Here is a 25,651-nt window from a genome sequence, read left to right as displayed (position 1 = left end):
CCAACGGAACGCATTCATCGTGAGGTAGGCAGCTGTCATAATGGTTTGGTTCGTCGGTATAAGTGAACTGCTCTTTTAAGAAGTCTCTAAATATGGACCAGATGGCAAATATTCAGTGGACCTGGATGTATAGGTGAAGTGGAAACCCCATTACGTGTCATATTAAATGCAGCCAAAGAGACTGGCCGACGCAAAATTGCGCACTTCGTTTTCACAAGACGCAATAAACTGCACTTACCTCCCTCGCCTTATAGGGCCCTCCTACCACATCCACAACGCATGTGTCCAGCTCGAATATGCGAATACTTGTGCAAAGCAGAAACCATTTCCACGACGACGTAATAGAAGAGCTCGTTCCTTATGGCAGTTGTGAATCACCGTCCATTGAAAATATGAGGATGGGGTACTAAGTTACAGCACGGTACGGCTCTTAGAAGAAGAGCTGCCTCGGCCGTTAGTACAGAAACGCGGTTTCACCACATTTAAGCGGAGAGGCGTTCAGCGTGCAGTTGCACGCGACGAGCTGAAAAGCCCGCCCGTCCTTTGACAAGTTTTATTGTTCTGCGCCGGCGAGGGAATACAACATTACAGCGGCGTTAGGCGAGGCTTTAGGGGGAAACAGCTGCCCGGCCGCCGTCGTTGGCTGGGATGTAATTTCTCGGCGGATAGTGAGGAAGACGTCGTGCGCGCGGCGCGCTGTCGGGAGAAAGTTGCGTTGAGCTGTGCCCACTCGCTCATCGGCTAGTATTACGGTGCAGTAGGCCGGCAATAAAAGGAAACCAGACCCGCGGGCGAGCGCCTGCGTTAGCTAATCCTGTCCCGCAGTGCGTGTCACTACACTAACTTAGAGGTGAAAAACACTCTCGCACTCGCCCGTTTATTTCGAGAATAAATGACTTTTTTACACAGCTGCAAGACCATTAAGGCCCGAATAAATTACAAGGTAATGTAGGACTGCAGTTTTTCCGTTGGGACACCGCGTACTTAGGAGAGGTGATGGGAGGGGAGAGAGGAGGGGAGGGAATGTTGCTGTAGCTTTTTCGGACCGCGGATTCCCGGAACTGCTTACGGAACACGGCTAAGCGCCCTCCACTTACAAACTACAGGTAATTACCCAAGGGTACCGGAAACTCATTACCTGCACGTTGCTTCCCCACAACAGAGGTGGACTACGTAAAGGAAGGCGCCAAATTTCTATTTCTGACTCGGGGTAATTTAGCGACCGCGTCTCTAGCCGCGTCCTTATTTCGCAGTAGCGAATGCCATTTTTGGAATCGACGAGAGAAAGTGGCAAACGGGTTTATTTATAAAATAACTTTTACTGCTTCCAGTTACAGCGTTGTACGACGTTTTCCGAGAAATGAGTGCTTTTTTCGTGTATTACGGTATGAGTCCGGTTTTTCGTGTATTGTGGTATTTATGTGTGATTTTTTCGATGTATGATGTGCTGAATCATTCTGTTGCCTTTACTTTAATATACATGGTGTCTCTCCTAAGAGTCGTCAGGAGCACCTTCTCTGCTGTTTCGGCAGATATTTGCAACTTCATTTTGCATTGTGTAGCTGGGGTCATCGCAGACGAACAGTTCTCATTACATCTTACATGCGACGCACAGTGTCGAAGGAAAGTGTTCATTTGCTTGCAGTTACAAGCAAAATGATTTTTAAAGCGCTATGTTACGTGACCATTCGATAGAGAGGTCCCATATTAGTGTAGTGCGATATATTCGTTTTATCGATATGTGTTAACCGAGTGGTTCTAGGCGCTAAAGTCTGGAATCGCGCGACCACTACCTTCGCAAGTTCGAATCCTGCCTCCGGCATGGATGTGTGTGATGTCCTTAGGTTAGTTAGGTTTAAGTAGTTCTAAGTTCTAGGGGCTTGATGACCTCAGAAGTTAAGTCCCATAGTGTTCAGAGCCATTTGAACCAAAATGCGCCTGATGGCTCTTAGAAGAGACGCGCGATATAAACAGCTGCGGTTTTGTAATTCACGATGGATCTTTATACTCTATCCGGACATCCGTTAGTGAACATAAATTTTGGGTGTGTTCACCCTCCGCCTTTGTGACGATTTTAACTCTCCTGGGAACACTTCCAATGTCAGAATAATTGTGGAGGGATGTTAGTAGATTCATCCTCAAGAGCCGCTGTTGGATGCTCCGGTATGGAGCTAAGTCGAAGTTCTGACTCATCCAATAGGTGTACCATTGGGTTCAGGTCGGTCTCTGGGCAGGCCAGTCCATTTCAAGAATGTTACTGTCCACAAACCATTGTCTCGAAAATGCTACGTTATAACAGACTGCACTATCCCCAAGCTCTTTCCAGTGCACATTTCTTAAACCTTCCGCAGTTATCGTTTTTGTAAGCGCAATAATGGGACCGCACACTTGCCCCATACCGTAGCACCACCTCTTCCGTACTTCACTGTTGACACTATACATAATGGAGGTACAGGTCTACAGGCATTCCCCAAACCCAAGCCCTTCTATTGGACTGATGGGGTACAGCGTGATTCAGCACTCCAGGTCATTAGTTTTAAGTCGTCCAATTTCCTGTGGCGTCGCTATTTACACCACTTCAAGCGTCGCCGAGCACTGACTGGAGAAATATCAGGAGGTGTTTGACCACTAAACATTCTTTCTAAATCCCCACCCACACTGGGTTACCTGGACTGCTGGTAGAACTCTGTATCGCACAAGTGATTCCCTCAGCTGATTCCACGTGACTTTTACAGCCACCCTGTGTAGTGCTCGGCGGTCCCTGCCCTTCAGTACATGAGATCTGCCGGGTTTGTTTTAACTGTGATTCCTCTTTAGCGTTTCGACTTCACAGTCACATTACCAACAGTCAGCTTGGACAGCTTTAGAGGGATTTTCAAAATATGGTTCAAATGGCTCTGAGCACTATGTGACTTAACATCTGAGGTCATCAGTCCCCTAGAACTTAGAACTACTAAAACCTAACTAACCTAAGGACATCACACACGTCCATGCCCGTGGCAGGGTTCGAACCTGCGACCGTAACGGTCGCGCGGTTCCAGACTGAAGCACCTAGAACCGCTCTGCCACAGCGGCCGGCCCCGAGTCACTAGTGACCGACTGTAATAAAGAGACATTAAAAACAGAACAGGAGTCAAGGTCAGTACTATACAAGTGAATTTACAGTACTAATTTTATAAAAACAACAGATGCACTCTGACGTACCTAACATAGAATTGAATGTAACATATCATAACGAACTTCTACTATAGCAAATACAAAGACAGATTAAAAATGGAATAAGAATAAAGGACAATACTATACAACTGAATTTACAGTAATAATCTGATAAAACCAACGGATGCATCCATTCTCACCTACTTAATAGAATTGTATATAGCATATCATAACGAATTTCTACTCTATACGTTGTACAAATGTACTATTTATTAATAAAATAATTACTTAAATATTCCCGTGTTAACATTGATCAGTTGAATCATACATTAAACTGTACAATCCTGAAGTAACCTACTAATTTACAAAAATAACTGTAGAGAATGATAAACGTATGATAGGAATCACAACATCAGAGAAAAGTGAACCGAAGGAATATGCACCTATCTCCAATTTGATCTTGCTCAAAAAATGGTTCACATGGCTCTGAGCACTATGGGACTTAACTGCTGAGGTCATCAGTCTCCTAGAACTTAGAACTACTTAAACCTAACTAACCTAAGGACATCACAAACATCCATGCCGGACCTTGCTCAAGGACAGCACCAAGAATGTCTTAGCGTCAATATAACGAAAGCTATCAAAATGACAGCATAAATATATCTATACCTCTCGTCAAAGTTACGAAATGCTAAGCTGAAAACCGAATGTAGGCATATTTATGCCACATTCATGAAGTGAATGTCCAAGCACGTGTCAAGAGACCAAATGTAGAAAACCACCGATCTTATATCAAACACAGAGTATATAGAAGCCAAGATAATGTTCACTATGAACAACATCCACGCACCCGTGTGAAACAGGTCCTTGTAAAAAGACAGTCTCATCAAAATATGTCTCATATAGGTAAGCTGTCAAAATGACACGTTAAATACATCTATGTGTCATGTCAAAGTATAAAATGTTGAGATGCAAAACGTAGAGGGGCATACTTATGTCATATCCATAAAATGAACTTCGGAAAAATGTTAAAAGACCGAATGCAGAAGACCACCCTAACGTACAATGCACAGAATATACAGATCGCAAAATAACGCTCAGGTTAACGACGTATACGCATCAATGTGAAAGTAGCCCTTGCAACAGGACAGCCTCAACAAAATCTAAGTGTCAGTATAAGTAAAGCTATCAAAATGACAATGTAAATACATCTATGTGTCATGTCAAAGTTATAAAATGCTTAGTTACAAAACGTAATGACTAAGACGTGTCAAAAGATCAAATATGGGAAACTACCTATAACATATGAAGAATATACGAAAAATTCGCACAAGAACCTATGGAGGATGAACAACATTCATGTGTGAATGCGTTTATATATCACGTCCTGCCATAAAACAAATATCAAAGAAGAACTATCTAACTCATGTAAATGTTAGAAACTAATAATATACATTAACATAAAATGTGTTCCACACTGCCATCTTCTTGTTCGTCAGTGAGTGAGTGGTGCACAAAGTGACATTTTTTTTGCCCAAATTAAATGCGGTGTTCTGTTGTTTTAGAAATTCCAGTTAGCTCGGTAGATGCGCAACGACCACTTCCAGAATTTCAGCCACTTTATGAACATTTTCTTCGACTCGAACTATCAATAATGTTCCTGGAGGTACATCATCTTCGGTGGTCTCTCTACCATCACAAAACCTTGCCTACCAGTTAAAAACGTTTTCACCACTCACTAGCCGGCCTCGGTGGTCTCGCGGTTCTAGGCGCGCAGTCCGGACCCGTGCGACTGCTACGGTCGCAGGTTCGAATCCTGCCTCGGGCATGGATGTGTGTGATGTCCTTAGGTTAGTTAGGTTTAAGTAGTTCTAAGTTCTAGAGGACTGATGACCACAGCAGTTGAGTCCCATAGTGCTCAGAGCCATTTGAACCATTTTTTGAACCATTCACTAATTCACTACCGTGAACATATTGCATAATTTCGAAAGTGTCTGTGGCACTTTTACGCTATTTAAAACAAAACAGCGTGCGTTGCTATTTAAAACAAAACAGCGAGCGTTGCTTTATTGCTTCTTTCACGACCGACGTTCAAAATATAATACTAAAGTTTCGGTTATTAAGAGCAATGTGCTCCAGCACTGTTAAATTTAAAACGGAAGGTAGTCGAAATATCACGTTAGTCATTTCATGCATCCGTTCACAGATGGCATTGGCAGTTACGGAATATAAATTCAGTTGCGTTTTGTGTGTGGCTGACTGTGGATAGTAAAATTACACGAACTCTGCGTATTGTCATTTGCCGAACCACTAGAAACATAGACGAAATAACAAGGGTGTTGCGTTGCGCAACTCGTTCTGTATACATAATATAAGGCATAAGAAATTTGCTTAATTATCAGTGTGAATAGACTGCCACTAGTAGCAGCTTTCTCTGTCAGTATATCTTGGCCAAGCGGTCGGTAATGGGTGCTATTATGTAACTCGTTCCACATCTCTGAAGGCTCTGCTGGATTATGGATTTTCGGCACATGTTGCCTGGGTGAATGAGTACAGCATACTACATTCAGAGCTTCAAATTACGAGCCAAGCATTCAACAGTTATTGTTAATCAGTGAGTGACCATTACGAAAATGGATTACTAGAAGATGTCACAAAAAAGTAATGCAACCACAAGACATTGTCGGATGTCAATCTAGCTTCGTATACTTAAAAACTACGGGCGGTTATGTAAATCAACAGAGTTGCAGTTCTCTATGACAGGTAGGACGGTCACCAGTGTGCAATAGTGTTGCTAGATTTTGCTGTTGTTACCAGACCAGGTAGGGGACATAAGGGGGTAAGAAATAGTCAGATTTTGAGTAAGCACTGTGAAGAATATGGAGATGGGTTATCAGCAACTGTCGGAGTTGGAAAGGGGCCTCATTGTCGGTCTCCGTTCGGTCGATTGGTCGAATCGCGCAATACCCAGATTTATGGGGCGTTCGGATCTGACAGTGTCGAGATGTTGGACTGCATGGTAACGTGAGCACAGACATACTCATCAAACTCCCAGTAGTCGACGCCCAACAACAAGGTAGGCTCACTGTTCTACCAACCAAGCACATCATAAACCCCTTCGCATTTGCGCCTGCTATCGAAGAACAAGTAATAAATCATCTGAAAAATTCGGGGCATCCCCCATCTTTAGTCAGAGGGTAGCAGCAGCCAAATTAAGGAATTACTGTTTTCACTGTTCTACCGACCAAGCACATCATAAACCCCTTCGCATTTGGGCCTGCCATCGAAGAACAAGTAATGAATTATGTGCAACATTCAGCGGCATTCCCCACCACTGGTCGGAGGGTAGCAACAGCCAAATTAAGGAATTACTGTTTTCACTCTTCTACCGACCAAGCACATCATAAACCCCTTCGCATCTGCGCCTGCCATCGAAGAACAAGTAATGAATTATGTGCAACATTCGGCGGCATCCCCCACCACTGGTTGGAGGGTAGCAACAGCCAAATTAAGGAATTACCGTCCCGTGCCTAGGTTGCCGTTAACACCACAACACAAACGTCTGTGTTTGTAGTGGTGCTGTGTCGGCGCGGTATGGACTGATGATGAAAGTCGTCGCACCGAGCGGTTTCAGCAGTACCATAGGTGACCGTCGTTGGCGACCTTGGGAGCGGTCTATTCTTCCAACGTTTTGGAGGAGCTCAGCGGTATTACGACAGGCGTCACGGTGTGGCCAGGCATCGGGTATGCCGTCACGAAACGACTGGTGGTGACTGAGGGAAGTATGACGTCACAACTGTACGTCACGGACACCGGCGTCCTCAAGTGTCATCTCTCAAGTGACAGCATCATTACGCGCTTTTTCAACAGGAAAATGCAGGTGCGTATTTGAACTGCCTGCATGATGTTGAGGGACGCACGTGACCAGAAAATTTCCCAGGTTTGTCCCTGATAGAACATGTGTGGAACTACCTCAGAAGTCAATTTCATTCCAACGCCAGAACCGCGGTTATCGAAGACCAGTGGGCGAGTTTGTCTCAGGAGAGGATACTATGGCTTCATGACACCCTTCTCTACCTAGTCAGTGTAAGCATGGAAGCCTGAGAGTGTGCAACATCATACTTATTAGTGGGATCTACTGCCAAGTTCTTTGCAAATTTGACTCGATCTTGTAATCACTGAAACAACATCATGTAACATCTCGATTCGGGAGTTCTCGTTTCCTCCTTCCCTTTCAGGGTACTCCACTTCTTTGACTGGATGTGTAAAAAGTACAATTGAACGAGTCGTGACGGGAATATCCAGTCAGTACGAGAGCCTGACACAAATGCTCAGCAATATCGTCCGCAAACGGCCTCAGAAAAGACATTGCGCTTCATGCAAAGACTTACCACTCAATTTCCGAGAGAGAAAATTTCAAGGCGAATTCAAGAAACTTATTACTTTCGACCATACTAGACTGGAAACTGTTACGAGGCTATCGGTTCAACTCATTGGTAGACAAGGGATGGCTGAACGGGTCTACAGTAGTCGTATGGCCGCGCGGGGTAGCCGTGCGGTCTATGGCGTCTTATCACGGTTCTCGCTGCTCCCCCCGTCGGAGGTTCGAGTCCTCCCTGGGGCATGGGTGTGTTTGTTGTCCTTAGTGTAAGTTAGTTTAAGTTAGATTAAGTAGTGCGTAAGCCTAGGGACCGATGACCTAAGCAGTTTAGTCCCATAGTCCTTACCACAAATTTCCAAAAATAGTCGTATGAGCGGGCACTGCTCACCCTTCGAGGACGAGGGATGCCGAGTGCAACATGTAGGCAGTATTGGTGGTTGAGATACGTCAACGTTATTCAAACTATTGACAGATTCAATTTAGGACTTACTAGCCTGAAATATTCTGGTAAAATCCAAGTAGAATAATATATTCGAATTTTGTTGATTCAAGCAATTAAGGAGAAAGCTCTGGGGTTGACAGCTTCCAATATATGTATTATGCGAAATATATTTTCCTCTCAAGTACGTTATTTATTCCTGTGCTCAAACTGTACCGATTTAGGAATCATTAGACATGTTGCTACACTCGTCATAAATGATAGCACTTGTGATCGCAGTGGTATTAAGGTAATTACTAGTTACAGAAACTGGTGGTGATCCTGGTACACGCTGCGTGTTGTTCCAAATCATTGGATGTCTTCATCTTTTGTGATTTCTTCATAAAATTTTAGCTTGTTACTTCTGGACTATTCCGAGCGTCCAATACAGGTGCCTAAAGATGCAATTTTATGACTCCGATATCAGAGAGGAACCTGTCGTAATGGCAGTGGCCAATTCTTTTCTATCTGTAGTACTACTGGATGTTCCATGCTCTTTCCCTTCAGAATATTGCAAATCGAGTTGTCTAGACATTCACAAGGATGGATATGTGTTGAATACCAGCAGCTTGTACTGGGAGAGGAGTGTGGATTAAATCTCGATCACGCCATCCAAGCTCAGATCTACGATGGTTACTGTAACGCCCATTTCACACTTGTCCAGCAGCCGTCCAAACGGCACCGTGTTCACGTCATGCCGCTGCCGCGGTTTCACATTTATCCGGCAGCTGTTGTGCACTGCACGGCAAGGTAACTATCGTCATTTCCCCGCTTCTCTCCTTTTCGCTCCTCCCTCCCACCTCCCTGAAGCACAACCTCATGACGCTGCACCTTTCTGGCATTCTAGTTCCTGCACACTCCGCCAGACAGTGTTCCTCCCCCCCTCCCCGGTACACTATTATCCGTTCCCTTCAGATTGCTGCTTGCATCCCACTTGATAGTTGCATTCCGGGACAAGATGTTGGATGATGATGATGATGTTTGGTTTGTGGGGCGCTCAACTGCGCGGTTATCAGCGCCCGTACAAATTCCCAACCTTTGCTCAGTCCAATCTCGCCACTTTCATGAATGAGGATGAAATGATGGGGACAACACAAACACCCAGTCATCCCGAGGTAGGTGAGACACAAGATGTTGGAGGTGGCGATCTTGTGTGCATGAGGTAAGCTTTCTCTGTGTATGAATGTTGCGTGTTTCTTTTGCTAATGAAGGTTGTGGCCAAAAGCTTTATGCAAGTGTCTTTTAATCTTGCCTGTCTACAACTTAAAGTGTCTTCTTTACCGTAAGTAAAAATGTGTCTTTTCATATTTTGTTGATATTCCTACTTTGAGTTTCCATTGTTTGATTTAGCCATATTTGTTAGTGATATATTATACAGGGCGTTTCAAAAAGAAAGAGCAGATTTCAAACATTTATTTCTCAAAAACTACAAATGATAGAAACACAATTCCAACGGTCCTTCACTCAATATGAGTACCAAATGTTACACAACAAATATCAAAACTGTACCTCAATATGAGCACCATTTGTTACACGACAAATATCAAACCGGTATCTCATTTCTTGCCACACACGACGCAACTGGTCTTTAGTTACCGAATTCACGGCCGCAACAATTCGATGTCGTACCTCTTGAAGAGTAGCGGGCATAGGTGGGACATAAACACAGTCCTTTATGTACCCCCACAAATAAAAATCGCAGGGAGTAAGGTCTGGTGACCTGGGAGGCCACAGACGATGACATTGATCTTGTGCTCCTGCTCTTCCAATCCACCGTCCTGGAATGGTGTTATTTAGGTACCGTCGTACAGGTTCAGAGAAGTGTGGTGGGGCGCCATCTTGCATGAAGATGAAGTGATTTGAATCTTCCTGAAGTTGAGGAAATAGCCAGTTTTCTAACATGTCCAGGTAAATGGTTCCTGTGATAGTTTTCTCCATGAAAAAGAAAGGTCCATAAACTTTGTTTACCGAAATTGCACAAAAGACGTTAACCTTTGGTGAGTCTCTTTCATGTTGAATAACGTCCCTCGGAGTTTTACTCGCCCAAATTCGTACGTTATGCCGATTAACTTTACCAGAAATGTGAAACGTTGATTCATCTGAAAAAATTAATCGTTCGGCAAAATTGTCCTCTTCCATGTCCTGTAGAATTGCAGTTGAAAATTCGAACCTTTTGTTGTGGTCGTCAGGACGCAATGCTTGCAATAACTGCAGTTTGTACGGCTTCATGTGCAGACGCTTACTCAGAACGCGCCATACCGTTGTTTTAGACATGTTTAGTTCGTGACTTGCCCGTGTCGTGGATTTTCTAGGGCTCCTTTCGTAAGCTGCACGGACACGCTCGACATTTTCATCCGATGTGCGTGGACGACCCGTGCTTTTTCGCTTGCAGATGCAACCATCTTCTACGAATCTGTGATGCCACTCATAAATTTGCTTATGACGAGGCGGCTGTTTGTTGAATTGACGGCGGAATGCACGTTGCACACCAACAATGGACTCTAACTTTGCAAATTGCAGCACACAAAATGATCGTTCCTGTGGTGTCGTCGCCATTTTCCTACAAACAAACGCCAGCGCCACTGCGGATTTGCATGGAACTTCTGCGCGGACCATTGAAAAACTTTGAACCTTTCTCTGACAAGAAACGTTTGAATTGTGTTTCTATCATTTGTAGTTTTTGAGAAATAAATGTTTGAAATCTGCTCTTTCTTTTTGAAACGCCCTGTATTTAATGAAACTTGTGAGTAGTTTTTAAATGCAATAATTCATTACATGCTTCGGTAATTCAAAAAAAAAAAAAATGTTCAAATGGCTCTGAGCACTATGGGACTTAACATCTATGGTCATCAGTCCCCTAGAACTTAGAACTACTTAAACCTAACTAACCTCCTTAGGTTAGGCGCTTCAGTCTGGAACCGCGCGACCGCTACGGTCGCAGGTTCGAATCCTGCCTCGGGCATGGATGTGTGTGATGTCCTTAGGTTAGTTAGGTTTAAGTAGTTCTAAGTTCTAGGGGACTGATGACCTCAGATGTTAAGTCCCATAGTGCTCAGAGCCATTTGAACCATTTCATCAAAAAGAGGAAAACATCAAGCACCCAAAAGGCCAGACAGAAGAATACAAAGATGGCTACAATGAGTAGGGGACAATGAATAGGACGTGAGTGTTATCTTCTACTGAGGATTCCAAAGTTCTGTTTCCCTTGTCGCGACGGATAATGAAGACAGTGCAGATGAGGAATGTGTCTATTATGTGTGTAAGACGTTTCCGGTGGGTACGTGAACTGTGTGCTGGGGCCAAGAAACATGACTGGAAGACGTAAAAATATAAAAACTGCAAATGATAGCCTCAATGTATTCATTATTTTTTCTAATAAAACAAAATTCCTATACAAATGAAATCTTGAATTTTCCTTGTGATATAATACTATCCGAAATTAAGAATCGTACTACCTGAAACTGCGCGCTATTTTAGTACGCTCTCCAAAATTCACAAGTTTCTTTGACATGAATTATTAATCGTAATCTGTTGATTTTCGCTGTAAAAGGTCATATACAGGGTGGTCCATTGATAGTGACGGGACAAATATCTCATGAAATAAGCATCAAACGAAAAAACTACAAAGAACGAAACTCGTCTAGCTTGAAGGAGGAAACCAGATGGCGCTATGGTTGGTCCGCTAGATGGCGCTGCGTTGTTTTTTAAATAGGAACCCCCATTTTTTAATATATATTATGTAGTGCGTAAAGAAATATGAATATTTTAGTTGGACTACTTTTTTCGCTTTGTGATAGAGGGCGCTATAATAGTCACAAACGTATAAGTACGTGGTATCACGCAACATTCCACCAGTGCGGACGTTATTTGCTTCGTGATACATTGCCCGTGTTAAAGTGGACCGATTACCAATTGCTGAAAAGGTCGATATCGTGTTGATGTATGGCTATTGTGATCAAAATGCCCAACGGGCGTGTGCTATGTATGCTGCTCGATATCCTGGACGACATCATCAAAGTGTCCGGACCGTTCGCCGGATAGTTACGTTATTTAAGGAAACAGGAAGTGTTCAGCCACATGTGAAACGTCAGCCACGACCTGCAATAAATGATGATGCCCAAGTAGGTGTTTTAGCTGCTGTCACGGCTAATCTGCACATCAGTAGCAGACAAAGTGAGCGAGAATCGGGAATCTCAAAAACGTCAGTGTTGAGAATGCTACATCAACATCGATTGCACCCGTACCATATTTCTATGCACCAGGAATTGCATGGCGACGACTTTGAACGTCGTGGACAGTTCTGCCACTGGGCACAAGAGAAATTACGGGACGATGACAGATTTTTTGCACGCGTTCTATTTAGCAATGAAGCGTCATTCACCAACAGCGGTAACGCAAACCGGCATAAAATGCACTATTGGGCAACGGAAAATCCACGATGGCTGCGACAAGTGGAACATCAGTAACCTTAGCTGGTTAATGCATGGTGCGGCATTATGGGAGGAAGGATAATTGGCCCCCATTTTATCGATGGCAATCTAAATAGTTGAATGTATGCTGATTTCCTACGTAATGTTCTGCCGATGTTACTACAAGATGTTTCACTGCATGACAGAATGGCGATGTACTTCGAACATGATGGATGTCCGGTTCATAGGTCGCGTTGAAGCGGTATTGAATAGCATATTTCATGACAGGTGGATTGGACGTCGAAGCACGTTCACCGGATCTGACGTCCCCGGATTTCTTTCTGTGTGGAAAGTTGAAGGATATTTGCTATCGTGATCCACCGACAACGCCTGACAACATGCGTCAGCGCATTGTCAATGCATGTGCGAACATTACGAAAGGCGAACTAGTCGCTGTTGAGAGGAATGTCGTTACACGTATTGCCAAATGTATTGAGGTCGACGGACATCATTTTCAGCATTTATCGCATTAATGTGTTATTTACAGGTAATCACGCTGTAACAGCATGCGTTCTCATAAATGATAAGTTCACAAAGGTACTTGTATCACATTGGAACAACAGAAATAAAATGTTCAAACGTACCTACGTTCTGTATTTTAATTTAAAAAACCTACCTATTACTAACTGTATGTCTAAAACTGTGAGCCATATGTTTGTGACTATTACAGCGCCATCTATCACAAAACGAAAAAAGTGGTCCAACTAAAACATTCATATTTCTTTGCTACACGAATATGTAATAAAAAATGGGGGTTCCTACTTAAAAAAAAACGTAGTTGATATCCGTTTGACCTATGGCAGCGCCATCTAGCGGGCTAACTATAGCGCCGTCCGGTTTCCCCCTTCAAGCTAGAACAGTTTCGTTCTTTGCAGTTTTTTCGTTTGACGCTTATTTCGTGAGATATTTGTCCCGGTCACGATCAATGGACCAGCCTGTATAACCAAAATCTACTATGTTTTCGTATGTGTGTCGTTTTCTGGAGCTTTCAGCTGAGTTTTAACCAACGAAATACTTCGATTTCGAAAATAGGGCACCTTACGCTACATATTAGAGTTTTAGCGTTTCATAAAATATTTCAAGATTATCCAGATTTTCGATAATCCGGATTACAAGCGGTCTCACGTAGCCAATATAAACGAGATTCCTGTGCACACCTGATTACGTTTGATGTGTGTTACTTTCCGACCAGCCTGTAGTGCCGCCGCCTCTGCACTGGTGTGGCGGTTCCTCGCAGCCGCTCCGATCTGCGCCGCGCCCCTTGCTGCTGCTGTCGCGGGTCGCCGGCGGCTTGCCCTAGGTCAGTGTCGCCCGGCCACAAGCCGCCTCCGACGCTGCGATCAGTCGCGGCCGACACCCACTGGCAGTCGGGGGAGGGAGGTGGGGGATCGGACTCGCAGTGGTGGGCGTGCATTACGCACAACTCCAGCTCTGCCTTCCTGTTTCCTAACTGCGACGCAGGTGATGTTGATGACAGCTCTCCGACGTGATACATGACAGCATCCTTCCTATACGCTAACGGGACGTACATCACAAATTCTATAATTTCCATCATTTTTCCTTACATTTTGTATCGATGTAGCGATTTTACTATGACAGAGCCATTGAGAGGCTAATAATTTAAGACAGTAATTTTCAACAAAATTTATATACTATTATAAACATTAAAATACAACCATATTATAACTGTCGCTTTTCGGCAGAACAAGTTTCCATGTACAGATATACAGATATCTGTACGAGAATCGGATCAGAATACCTCAGCGAATAAAAACACAAAACAGTTCCTACAAAAATAACATTTTCATACTGTACTTTCTTCCTTTTCTTCCCTTGACAGCCATTTCGTCGGCGTTCATCTGCGTTGTGACGTTTCAGTATTCTAAACTGCACAGTGCCGTAAGTTAACAGTAGTTGTCACGGCTTCGAGCAGCACGTTTTTCCAATCATTCGATATACCGGGAGTAACGGCTATACCACACGCGCACATTTGCAATTCAGCTAGAACGGCTAAAATTGCAGAAGTTGATAAATTAGGCAGTATCGTTTGGTTTTCCCAATCTTAAGCGTACTGAAAGTTAAGAAAGTTTTTCACTTGATGGGTTTCGTTTTATTTGTAAACGATTACTTGAGGTGGTTCTCGTTTATTTCCTTTCATCACATACTTTGATCACCACTGATTTTTCCTCTCGTTATTAGCGCAATCAGCCGTAAGAAAAGAAGATAAAACAACTTGATATCAGTTTCATTACTCACTTTTTTCTATTTTTTACGCAATTTACCTTTAATCGCATTTGTAATTTATCTACACAATTTCTCAAAAGTATGAATCATACGTACACAGGCAGGTACAATGATGAAGTCTATTGAAATGATGTCAGTACCACAGAACAACGACACTTCGACAGCTTTTTGACAGCGTGAGACCCATTAGTTTCGTGTACAACAACCATTCTAAAGCCAATGCAAGACGTGCTCTCAATCAAGCGAGAGCTGTTTACATGTGAAGACTGCACTTAGCAGGACTGTACGTCTGGAAGCATGGAAACGAAATGAGGTCGTTCACCTTTCGAAGCATCTGATTTCGCAAGCTCAAAGATATCAAGTGTCATAACTGGAACAGATACACATTCGCTTCCCGTCACTCTCCTTGTACTGTACCACAACTGTTGCGCCGCCAGGTGGCAAGCTGGCATTTAGTTACTTACGCGAAAAGATTGCCCTCAGTGTGCAATAACGCTGCCAGCTTCCTGTACTACTCGCTATTGACAGAGAGAGTGGGTGAACTTTTTAGAGGCGCTGAAATTGGATGAGCAACAAGATGCAGAAAGGTGTCTGTGAATTGTAAGTTGATATTAACTAATAATAATAGCGACCTACTCAAATCCTTATACCAGTCGCCGTCGTTTCACACAGTCCGCGTTCAGTTGGGTCTCGTCATAGAACCCATATTATTTTAATCTCTCTTTACATCGTTACTGTTCTGCTAGCGAAGAGAGGCAACATTTTGACTGCCTAAGCTCAGCATATTAAATAACTATACAATCGAAGATGCGTACTACGATTCCTTAACACAATATTTGAACTCTTGTATCAGAGACATTAATTCTGAAACACTTTCTTAGAGTTTTTTACTGGCATGCATACTAAAAATTTCTTTGCAGTTCTGGAGAAATCACGATGTGAGAGGACGATTAAGGGCGATGCATAGACGGTTAACTACTACAATGCGGACTAAATGAGAGAAATATATCAGACACAGTTATCAATGACAGCAGACGGTATTGCAGAACAGAACATCAGGCGAAACATTTAGTCTACTCGTACATACCGTATCCTGATCTGACTTCGCTACATCACTATCCGCTTACATAGGGTGACAACGGAATGAAAACAGCGCAATACAATTCGGCTGACACCAAGAGTAAATACTTTCTGGTACACTGCGGTTTTTCTTTTGTCACTGAAAGAACTATGTCAACAATTAATTTTGAAGCAGAGTGTCGTTGAATCTCCTCTAGTAGCTGTAGCACTGAGCGGCAGAACATACTGCTGTAGGATGACGTAGTATAAGATGCAGTCTGTCGTAACAATTGATGACGAGTGTCACGAATTACGCACTCAAGGAAACGAGAAATAAGGCCATTATGTCAGTGTATTGACCGCGTTTAATGAGACGAAAGTGCGGGTAATGGTGCGGTAAATCAGTGGACACTAAGCTAGCCGCGCGGGATTAGCCGAGCGGTCTTAGGCGCTGCAGTCACAGACTACGCAGCTGGTCCCGGCGGAGGTTCGAGTCCTCCCTCGGGCATGGGTGTGTGTGTTTGTCCTTAGGAAAAGTCCCATAAGATTTCACACATTTGAACATTTTTGACACTATGCTAAAAGCAAAGTAGAGAGGTTAAAAATAAAGTAGCGGTACGGATCTAGTATTCAATGTTGTGACTCAAAGCTGTGGTGAAGTAATACAGAAAGCTGTAGAGTTGAAAGAAGGTGGAAAGACGTCGGGGAAAAATTGGTTATTGGGTTTACATCCAAAAATTGTAATAGTAGTAATGAAAATTTTTCTCTCATTGCTTTTCATTTGGTTACATTCGGAAATATATTCTATAGTTTTTTACAGGTGGAGGCAGGGATTGTTTCAGTCTTGATTCACTTCAATCTTCCTGGACCATAACAAAATTTTTCATACCGGTGTCTTTTGCAGCTCGACTTTCACTCGGGTTCGATCACTGTCCTTCAAATGGAGGCAAAACAAAAACAAGACTGCGGAAAGGGAGTAAATGATAAAATGTAATAATTAAAACACAGGAAGAAAGTAGTTCCATAACAGTTTATATCAACAGTCATTTTTTTCGCACATTACAGTTATCAGATTTACAAACAATCAGTCCATAGATCTGCCTTTCCTATTAAATAACCCATCACTTAAGGAGCAAAACAGCTTCCACATGTCAAAATAAGAAAATAGTTCTACTACACTGGAACAATGATTCGCAGTTTTACTTCTTCCTGGCATCAGAAACACTGACATTTGTTGTAACTCAGCGGGAAACGTGAGTATCTCCCTTAAGTGAGGGAGAAAGTGCGTTGCACTTAAGAGAGCGTTAAGGTAAACAAAGCGGTCAGGCGGGCGAACTGAGAAGTCGCTGTGGTGTACTCACCCTAAGCACCAAATGCTTTAAGCTGCGGCTGTGGCGACCCCTGGGTTGTGACCCGACGGTCGGCGCTGTCAAGTCGCGGCGCGGCGCGGCCGTCGCGTCACTTCGCGGCACGTCACACGCGGCAGCCGACGCACAGTGGCTCTGGGCGACACGTCCTGCACCGGTGGCGCAGCGCGCAGATCTGCTGGGGAAAGTGGCCTGAGGCCGCGGCGCCGGCCGCTCGGCCCGCGTCGGCACATCTCGGCAGCATTCGGCCGCCGCCGTCGTCTTCAGCTCGCGAGAGCGCCGCGTGCCGCTGGAGACTTGCATTCGGCGCTGGAGCGTCGCAGGTGGTGGGTCGTGGTAGCAGGAGTTTGTGCTTATTGTGATGTTGAGGCCAAGACGAGGGAGAACGCAAAACAGAGACGCGTTCTAGTACGAGACGATCAGAGTAAATCGTTTCGACAGTTTTATTTCAGTTCGAGTTCGCTCGATACAGTAAAAAAAAAAAAGGAAAAGAAAATCGTGGCAACTGACTAAAATCTCCCCCCCCCCCCGCCCCCCCCCCCCCCGACCCCGCTCTTTCCTTCGCGAACTGTGCGTGGGAGAGTGGGAGGAACGGTTGGATTGTTGACAAACTTCCGTATGACCTCATATTTCTCTTATTTCTTCGTTTTAGTCAGTTCACGAGAGATTTGTGGGAGAAATTGATATGTTGCACAACTGTTCTTCGGATGCACGCTGTCGGAGATTTAGCAGTAACCTTACAGAAAGACTTTCTAGTAGCGACCGCCCCTGGGCTTTGTCTAGCTTATCCGTAACGCTCTAATGCTTATTAAACGATCCCTTCAAGAAATGTGCAGCACTTTATTGTATATTCACTATTTATGTTATTAGTTTTACTTGTGTAGGATCTCAGACTGATGAACAGTACTCAAAAACGGTCGGACAAGTATTTTTAAGCCACCACTTCCGTAAATTACATTTCCTCAAGATTCATCCAGTGAACCTCAACCTGGCATCTACTTTTCCTTGTTGCATGTGTTCATTCAAATTCAGGTAGCTCGAAACGATTATTCCTAAATATTTTCCGGTTGTTAATGTTTCCTATGATTTTTCTCCTATAGCAAAATCGAGCAATAATGGATCTCTTCGCTTGTTTACGCGAAATATGTTACGTTTAATTACGTTGAGGATCAAATCCACCAATTACCGTCTCTTGGCAGAACATTCTGTATATTGCTACAGTCTTTTGGTGTTGCAGCTCTGCCATAGACAACAAAATCGTCTCCAAAAAGTCTCATGACGTTATTCATTAGAATAAATCATCTGTATGTATTGTCATATACGTAACTCGACTGAATACTTTTCACAGGGAAGCATCACCAATCGTCTGGAACCGAGCGAGCGCTACGGTCGCAGGTTCGAATCCTGCCTCGGGCATGGATGTGTGTGATGTCCTTAGGTTAGTTACTTTTAATTGGTTCTAAGTTCTAGGCGACTGATGACCTCAGAAGTTAAGTCGCATAGTGCTCAGAGCCATTTGAACCAGGCCATCACCAATCTGAGCTCATATTTTAAGAAGAAGAAAAACACGCATGCAAGAATATCGGCCCTGTAAACAGTCCTGTGAGAAAGTTTGGGTCACAATTCCGATAGTACGCAATTTTCTCGCTCAACTTTTTTTTTTTTTCACTCGCTCCTCCCCGGTGCAGCTGTCTGGTGACCGGGTGCGAAGTACTGTGCAGCGGCGTGGCAGCCAGAGCCCTCCAGTTCGAGTGATATTGAAAGCAAGGGAAGAGTAGAGGGGAAGAAGGCCATTTGTGGTAAAAGTGTTTTGAAGTCTTGATCGAGAACACATGTTATTTTACGTGAAAAAAGGTAAGTAATATGAGTACTTAATATGCTGTATAAATGCAACTTCTGCAATATACTTCACTTTAACAGTGTCAAATTTACAATAAAAAACACAGCATAGATGTTAATAATTAAATGGCACTGTGCTACTTCTTTAATGACACACCCATCCATTTTATTCATTTTTCATTGAATTTGTGAATCGCTACATAAAACTGTTCAATGCCAAGATATCTCTGTCACCAGCTGCGGTTTAGATACCTCGCACTTTGCCCCTCTGAACAAAGCACGATACTAATTTCGAAAACAGTATTTCACCGGCTGTTGGAAGTTGTCTAGCCAGTCACTGGTGCACAAGCTTCGATACCTGCGTGCTGGATGACCAGCTGCGCTGAAATACTGGCACACGTAACTGCGTGTAAAGAACAAACTGCACCTCAAGTATGTTGCCACGCTGGGCGGAGTTCACAGCGACGCCAGGAAGTCTTTCCGAGTAGCAAACCTGTTGACAGAACCCTTGAAAATGCGGAAACGGAAAACATTCTCTGGTTGACAGTGTCTTGTTCCAGATGATGGTTTCGGCAATACAGAAATTCCGATTTTTCTCTTCCGTGTTTTAATAATTTAACGTTCTCCTTGACGCTCCTGAAACAAAGTTTTCTCTTCTTTTCACATTTCCCACATGTGACAGCTTGTTTCCTATACTCCCCTCTTACGGACAGAGGCAAAGTCGTATTCAATGTTACATCTTCATGGCAGGTTTCACCATAACTTACTTCTTCGTTTTTACATCTCTGCCCCGTAGTACCGCCGAAGCTAATCGACGAACTTGACTGGGATGAAGGGGCAGCTGAAATCTGGCTTCGCAAGACAGAGCGGATCAAGGTGTGGAAAGGGGCCAAGGTCAATTACTGTTAGTTATACAAGAAGACACACAACTTTATTGCTCAAACCAATCCACAGTTTTCTCTCTAAAACAACAAAGATCAATTCGCGCCTGAGGGCCCAAGTAACTTCTCCAGAATAAGTTTGAAACACCAGGATTTAGAGTAACGGCTGAAGGCCTTACTTAAGCAAAATTACAATATCTTCTACAATAATATTTCAGATCAGCTAAGGACATTGCTTAAAAGCCAAGCATTTACAAATTACGGCTAAATGCCATATTAAGGAAAATACAAGTTAATTCTTCGGCTGAAGGCCAAAAAATAAATAAATAAAAAAAAATTCTTTACATTATAAAAGAGAGGCTTTCAAGATAAGCCTTAAGAAAACTTGAAGTATCTTGTCGGCTGAAGGCCCAAACAATTACTCAAGAATAATTAAAGACAACCTTAAAATAAACATTTACAGAACACGGCTGAAGGCCGTTTGAAGAATTCTAGATAATTAAAGAGAAACCTTACAGACAAGGATTTACATATTAAAGCCACAGATTCTGAAACAAACGCGGTAGAGGGCCTAAATACAGAGCAACAAGAATTTTAAATGAAACATGGCTGAAGGCCTAATCTTAAAATAGTTGTTATGAAGTTCGGCTGAAGGCTATATGCTAAACATAAACAGACAATATTAATACCCGGCTGAAAGCCTGGCACAATTCCTGCGACCAAATAAAATGACAATCACAAACAATAAACAGTGGTACTCAGAAATGTTCCAAGGGTCGGCCTGGGGAGGAAACTCTAACCACAGTTTGGATGAGACAGGCAGCCAAGCGTAAGACTGCACAGTCGGGTGGCAACACGACCTAGGGACGTCTGAGGAACCAACCAACAGCCTAATCAATTCCCTTCCACCTGACACACTCGCTGCCCTCTTTCAATCGACCGACTGACTACTCCAGTACGCAGAAAGCATTCATCTGCTCAGTGAAAATCACAGAAGCTACACATAGTTACACATAAACACACTTGCACAAGAACTCGAACAATCGTAAAAACAATCACTGTGGAACAACAAGGACGAATCTTGAAGAGTCCCTGTTACTAATCGGTAAGAAATTAGATGAAGAAACCACCAAGTTATGTCGTCATGTGTTGACTTCAACGTATTTTATTTTTAATGATGTATATTTTGAGCAAATTGACGGAGTGGCTATGGGAGTCCACTCTGCCCCATAGTCGCCAACCTCTTTATGGAAGACTTTGAGGACAAGGCACTCAAAACTTCGTTTCTTAAACCACAGTGGTTTTTGAGATACGTTGATGACATTTCTATGGTTTGGCCTCATGGCATTAATGCTTTGAAGTATATTATTAACAGGGATAAAGGTTTTCCTCTAAGTAAGATATGGAATCCGACTTTGACCAACATTAAGCAACAACGGTCTTCTTTTCGATCATTGGATTCTTCCAACTAGTGCTGTTGCGATTTATCGTTTCTACCGTCTTCTCCCACCGGCCCGCTGCGTGTCTACTTGCCGCCAGAAGGCGCTGCCCATCATCTCGCGCATGCGCGGTGCTCTGCCGTGGCGTATAAAGGTTTCCGTCGTTGTGGCTGGAATTCCCATCTTGACCGGTTCACCGCTTGGTGCAACCAGTGATTGCTCAAGGTCAATCCCTCCAAAACCCAGGCGATCATTGTAGGCAAAACCACCCCTTCCTTCCGCCTCCTTGATTTCTATCTCACCGTCTATGGCCATCCTATCGCCCTCACTCCCACCCTTAAGTACCTTGGCGTCACCCTCGACCGTCGCCTCTCCTGGACTCCCCATCTCCAGACAATCCAAGCCAAGGCACGTTCCCGACTCCGTCTCCTCAAGCTCCTTTCCGGCCGCACGTGGGGTCTGGACCCCTCCACAATCCTCCACACCTATAAATCCCTCATCTGCCCTATCCTTTGTTACGCCCATCCAGACTGGATCTCCGCCCCCCCTACCTTCTATAAATCCCTCCAAATCCTTGAACGCCATGCTCTCCGCCTTGCCTATCGCATCCGTCTCCCCTCCCCCACGCGGATCCTGTATGATCTCATCCCCTTCCCCCACCTCCTCCTTTTCCTTGAAAGGATACGTATCCTGTATACCTCACGTAAACTTGATCCTCCTCACCCGCTCATTTCCCCGATCCTCTCCCACCCCCGCCCGCTGCCGTGCCTGTATTCTCACGTCCCACCCGGTCTCCATCTCTCCACCCTCCATACCCTCTCCCAAGGTGGCTTCCGCCAGCTCCCTCTCCCTGATGATGTCCTCGTCCCCTCCATCTACCCCTCCTATCAACTTTGACCCTGCCCCGCCCCCCACTTCCCGTGTCCTTTCCTTTCGGCACCCTCCCTCCCTTCTCTTCTCTTCCCTTCTTTTTCCGTCTCCCTGTCCCCTCCCTTCCCCCTCTTCCCCCGGGCTTCCTCTCCCCCTTCCTCCCTCCCCCCTATCTCCCCTGCCCGTGGCATCTCTGCTCTCCCCTCTCGCTCTCCCACTCCCCTTCCTCCTCCTCCTCTCTTGGTAGGTCCCCGGACTCGCACACGTATAGTGAACATTCGCGCGCCGGAGATCGTCGCCTTTTGTGTCTCGTGTGTGTGACGTCGTATAGTGTTTTTGGTGTCCGCCGTCCCACTCCTACGTTCACTTGTGCCGTCGGACTCATCAGTGTTTTGTGCGCCGTGCCGACGTGTTTTCAGTGTTGTTATCGTCACATGTGAACGACTCCGTGTTTTTTTTTATGTCTCTGTGACCTCTCTCTTTTGCCCGTCACTTTGTTCATTGTCATTCACCATGTTTTATACTCTTGTAAAACGCTATGGCTGAAGAGCGGCGTAGTGTGCTGCTGCCAGCCTACCTGAGTTGTACAGGTTTTAAAATAACAATAAAGTAAAAAAAAAAAAAGGCTGGAATTCAGTTCCGGCGAGGCAGTGCACGAGCATTAACTCACCCGAAGAAGGCGGCCACCTGGTCCCCCAAAATATTGTGTCTGGACGACGACATGATCCGGCTGCAAACCCGTGAAGAATATCAGAAGGACGAATGAATTAGACACACAGAGAGTTTCCACAAGTGGTCGGCGACCAAATACACGTCGTCCGGTGAGACGACCGACCGAACGACCAACCCAGGTCGTTTCCACTCAAGTTACATGTGTCGGCAAAGGTCGCGTGAGTCTTGGCCGTCCGAAACTGACTGCAGCTCCAACCCGACTCAACCCCATGTCCGTTCGGAACTCGGAGACACGGTGTCCCGGGCATACTTGTTCGGACCCATCCATGCATTGGCCACGACATCTCTGCGCAAGGAAGGAACCGACCCGCGTCCGGCACTAAGCCCAAGTGACGTGGCCCAGAAACTGTCAAAAGACCAAATACACGTCGCCCGATGAGACGACCAACCCAACGACCGACCAACGGTCGTCCCGCTCCAATCTCCTTCCGTCGGACAGTTAATGTGTGCCGCCAGCGGTCGGCGAGCACTGGCTGTCCGCACCTCACTGGCGCTATGTCCCCACTTCACAGCTGCTGCGTCCGGACTCCATTGCTGCTGCGCCCCGTGTGAGCTCCCCACACCACCACACACACACGACAACCCGGAAATACTATCGGTCGCTCCAGAGATGGTACGACAGTGCACTTATCGATAAGCGCTGCTGCTGCCACCCACGGGCAAGTAAGGCAGGAAGTTTTTGACTTCAGTAAATGGAATAAGAAAACGAGGCGGCAGTACCGTAAGACACGACGACAAACAATAAACTGGATGAACAAGAGCCGCGCACGGCTCAGCAGCCTCATCATCATCGTTGTCAACGTCAGTTAAAGAAGTATCGAACGTAAGTTCCCTATTTTGCTCTATATCTGACACGTCTTCATTCTTGAAATTGTATATAATAGCCGCAACGAAACTAAACTACATAAACGACAGCACAAAGAAAACCCTGTACGCTTTCGTTTGCCTTGTATAAACTTTATACGAAATGGATTCACATTTTGCGAATCCGGACTGACTTTAGCTGTTTGCTAGACATGAAAATTTGGGCCGTACCGGGACTCGAACCCAGATTTTCCGCTAATTGCGAGTGGTCGCCTTAGCCACGTTGGCTATACGAGTACGTCTCTACAACAGATCCGAGCTTCCATATGTCACGGAGTCAACGGTATTTATGCTCACACATTTCGTGATTCTCGTACACAGACGAATACTTTAGAGTCATTTTTGCCCGTCGAGGCATGGTTAAAATGTCTGTGTTAGTACAGTGTCTGTATCTTAACATTAGAGAAGATACTGATACTACATAACCATAGACATTGTAACCATCAATAACGTATAAAACATAGTCAAACAGCTACGAGTAATGATGCTTACCCGTCACGACTTTCTGGTGCCCTCGTTCTGTGGCTATTAAAATTTGCAATTTGATCGTCATTCCGTACCACTCCCGGAGGTGTGGCCTGTCACTTATTGGTTTGCCCACTCTGTTAACACAAAACTCTTTCTTACTCTCACTGAAAACTGCTTTGATCTCGGGCGTTATGCGGCTGCAATGGGACGGAGTGGGTGATGATCAAGTTTAAAAGCTGTACATTCAGGTAACAAATTAGTGGTATCAGAATTATGACCAACATTGTCGTGTGGAATAGATTATTGGGGATGATACCTTAAAAGCATGCTTTCTTCTCCTGAAAATACGAAGTCAGGTTGATAGACTCATTACATCGGTTTTAATGGAAACATGTCATAAGTGCAGGGAGTGGGCAAGAAACTTTTAATTTGGTTATAAATATAAAAGAGAAAGGGTTTTATAAATATTAAGGGTTATTTTTAGATTCCATCATTTACGAAGTTGTCAAACCCTCCAGAACTTCGGTGACGTGATTAAGATCTCCTCCATTTACTATAGTGTACCTGAGAAACATACGTACCAGGGAACGAAGCTTTTTACTAAAGTTTGAAGTTAGCTTTGCAGCTGAATCTGAGCGCCAATTTGTGCCTCAGTTGTTTTAAGATTCTTGCTTACAGCTGAAAATACGCTATCTACCATCCCGCATATCTTGTATTTCCGGTAATCACTTAGGTTTGCATCGAAGCTCTTACTGTTATTAATTTATAGATTTAGCTGACTTTCTATTTCGTAAATCCAACAGATTTTCAGCACAGCTTCAAATTAAATTCTTTTTCGCTAATGCTGCTACCATTTGTCATTAATGTCTCGAAATTCTCAGCTATCTGGGGTAATTATTGAGGTCTGATGTAAGGATTTTTAAGCATAATACTTGAAGTAATACCAATCACTTTTTATGTATGTTTGCGTACACCAGTAGGCGGTTCGGGCTTTCGCCTATCTTCAGTTGGTGTAATATATATTACAGTCTTCAGCAGCACATCATTAACACAGCGACTGTATTTTGGATGCTGGAGCTCCCCTGTGCAAAGTAATCATTTGCTTAGCTATTATACTTTGTGAGTTGTATATTTACAATTTAATATTCGTTAGATGCACTTACTTTCCGTTCTGCGTTTACTTTCTGTTCTGTTGTCGCATCTGTTTACTGCACTGGTAGCTACCGCTGTCTGAGCTGTTTCCAGACGCTTGTTTGCCGGTCATCGGTGCTCAGTTCGAAGCGGGACTCATCACTGAAGACGACCGAGTAAGGTGGCGCAGTGGTTAGCACACTGGACTCGCATTCGGGAGGACGACGGTTCAATCCCGCGTCCGGCCATCTTGATTTAAGTTTTCCGTGATTT

General features: G+C 44.3%; 1 protein-coding gene across 1 annotated transcript in view; it reads right to left on the bottom strand.

Annotated features, from left to right (window-relative positions):
• LOC124616316 (uncharacterized protein KIAA1522-like) overlaps positions 1 to 17,295 on the bottom strand; it is a 485,968-nt gene extending 468,673 nt beyond the window's left edge. The window contains exon 1 of the mRNA XM_047144621.1: positions 17,149 to 17,295. The gene's annotated coding sequence lies outside the window, so the exon portion shown is untranslated. The remainder of the gene's footprint in view (positions 1 to 17,148) is intronic.
• Between the last annotated feature and the right edge of the window lie 8,356 nt (positions 17,296 to 25,651).

Source organism: Schistocerca americana, chromosome 5 (genome assembly GCF_021461395.2).
Source record: "Schistocerca americana isolate TAMUIC-IGC-003095 chromosome 5, iqSchAmer2.1, whole genome shotgun sequence".
Classification (NCBI taxonomy): Eukaryota; Metazoa; Arthropoda; class Insecta; order Orthoptera; family Acrididae; genus Schistocerca; species Schistocerca americana.
The sequence above is the reverse complement of the archived record's forward strand: the minus strand, read 5'-3'. Positions and strand labels throughout refer to the sequence as shown.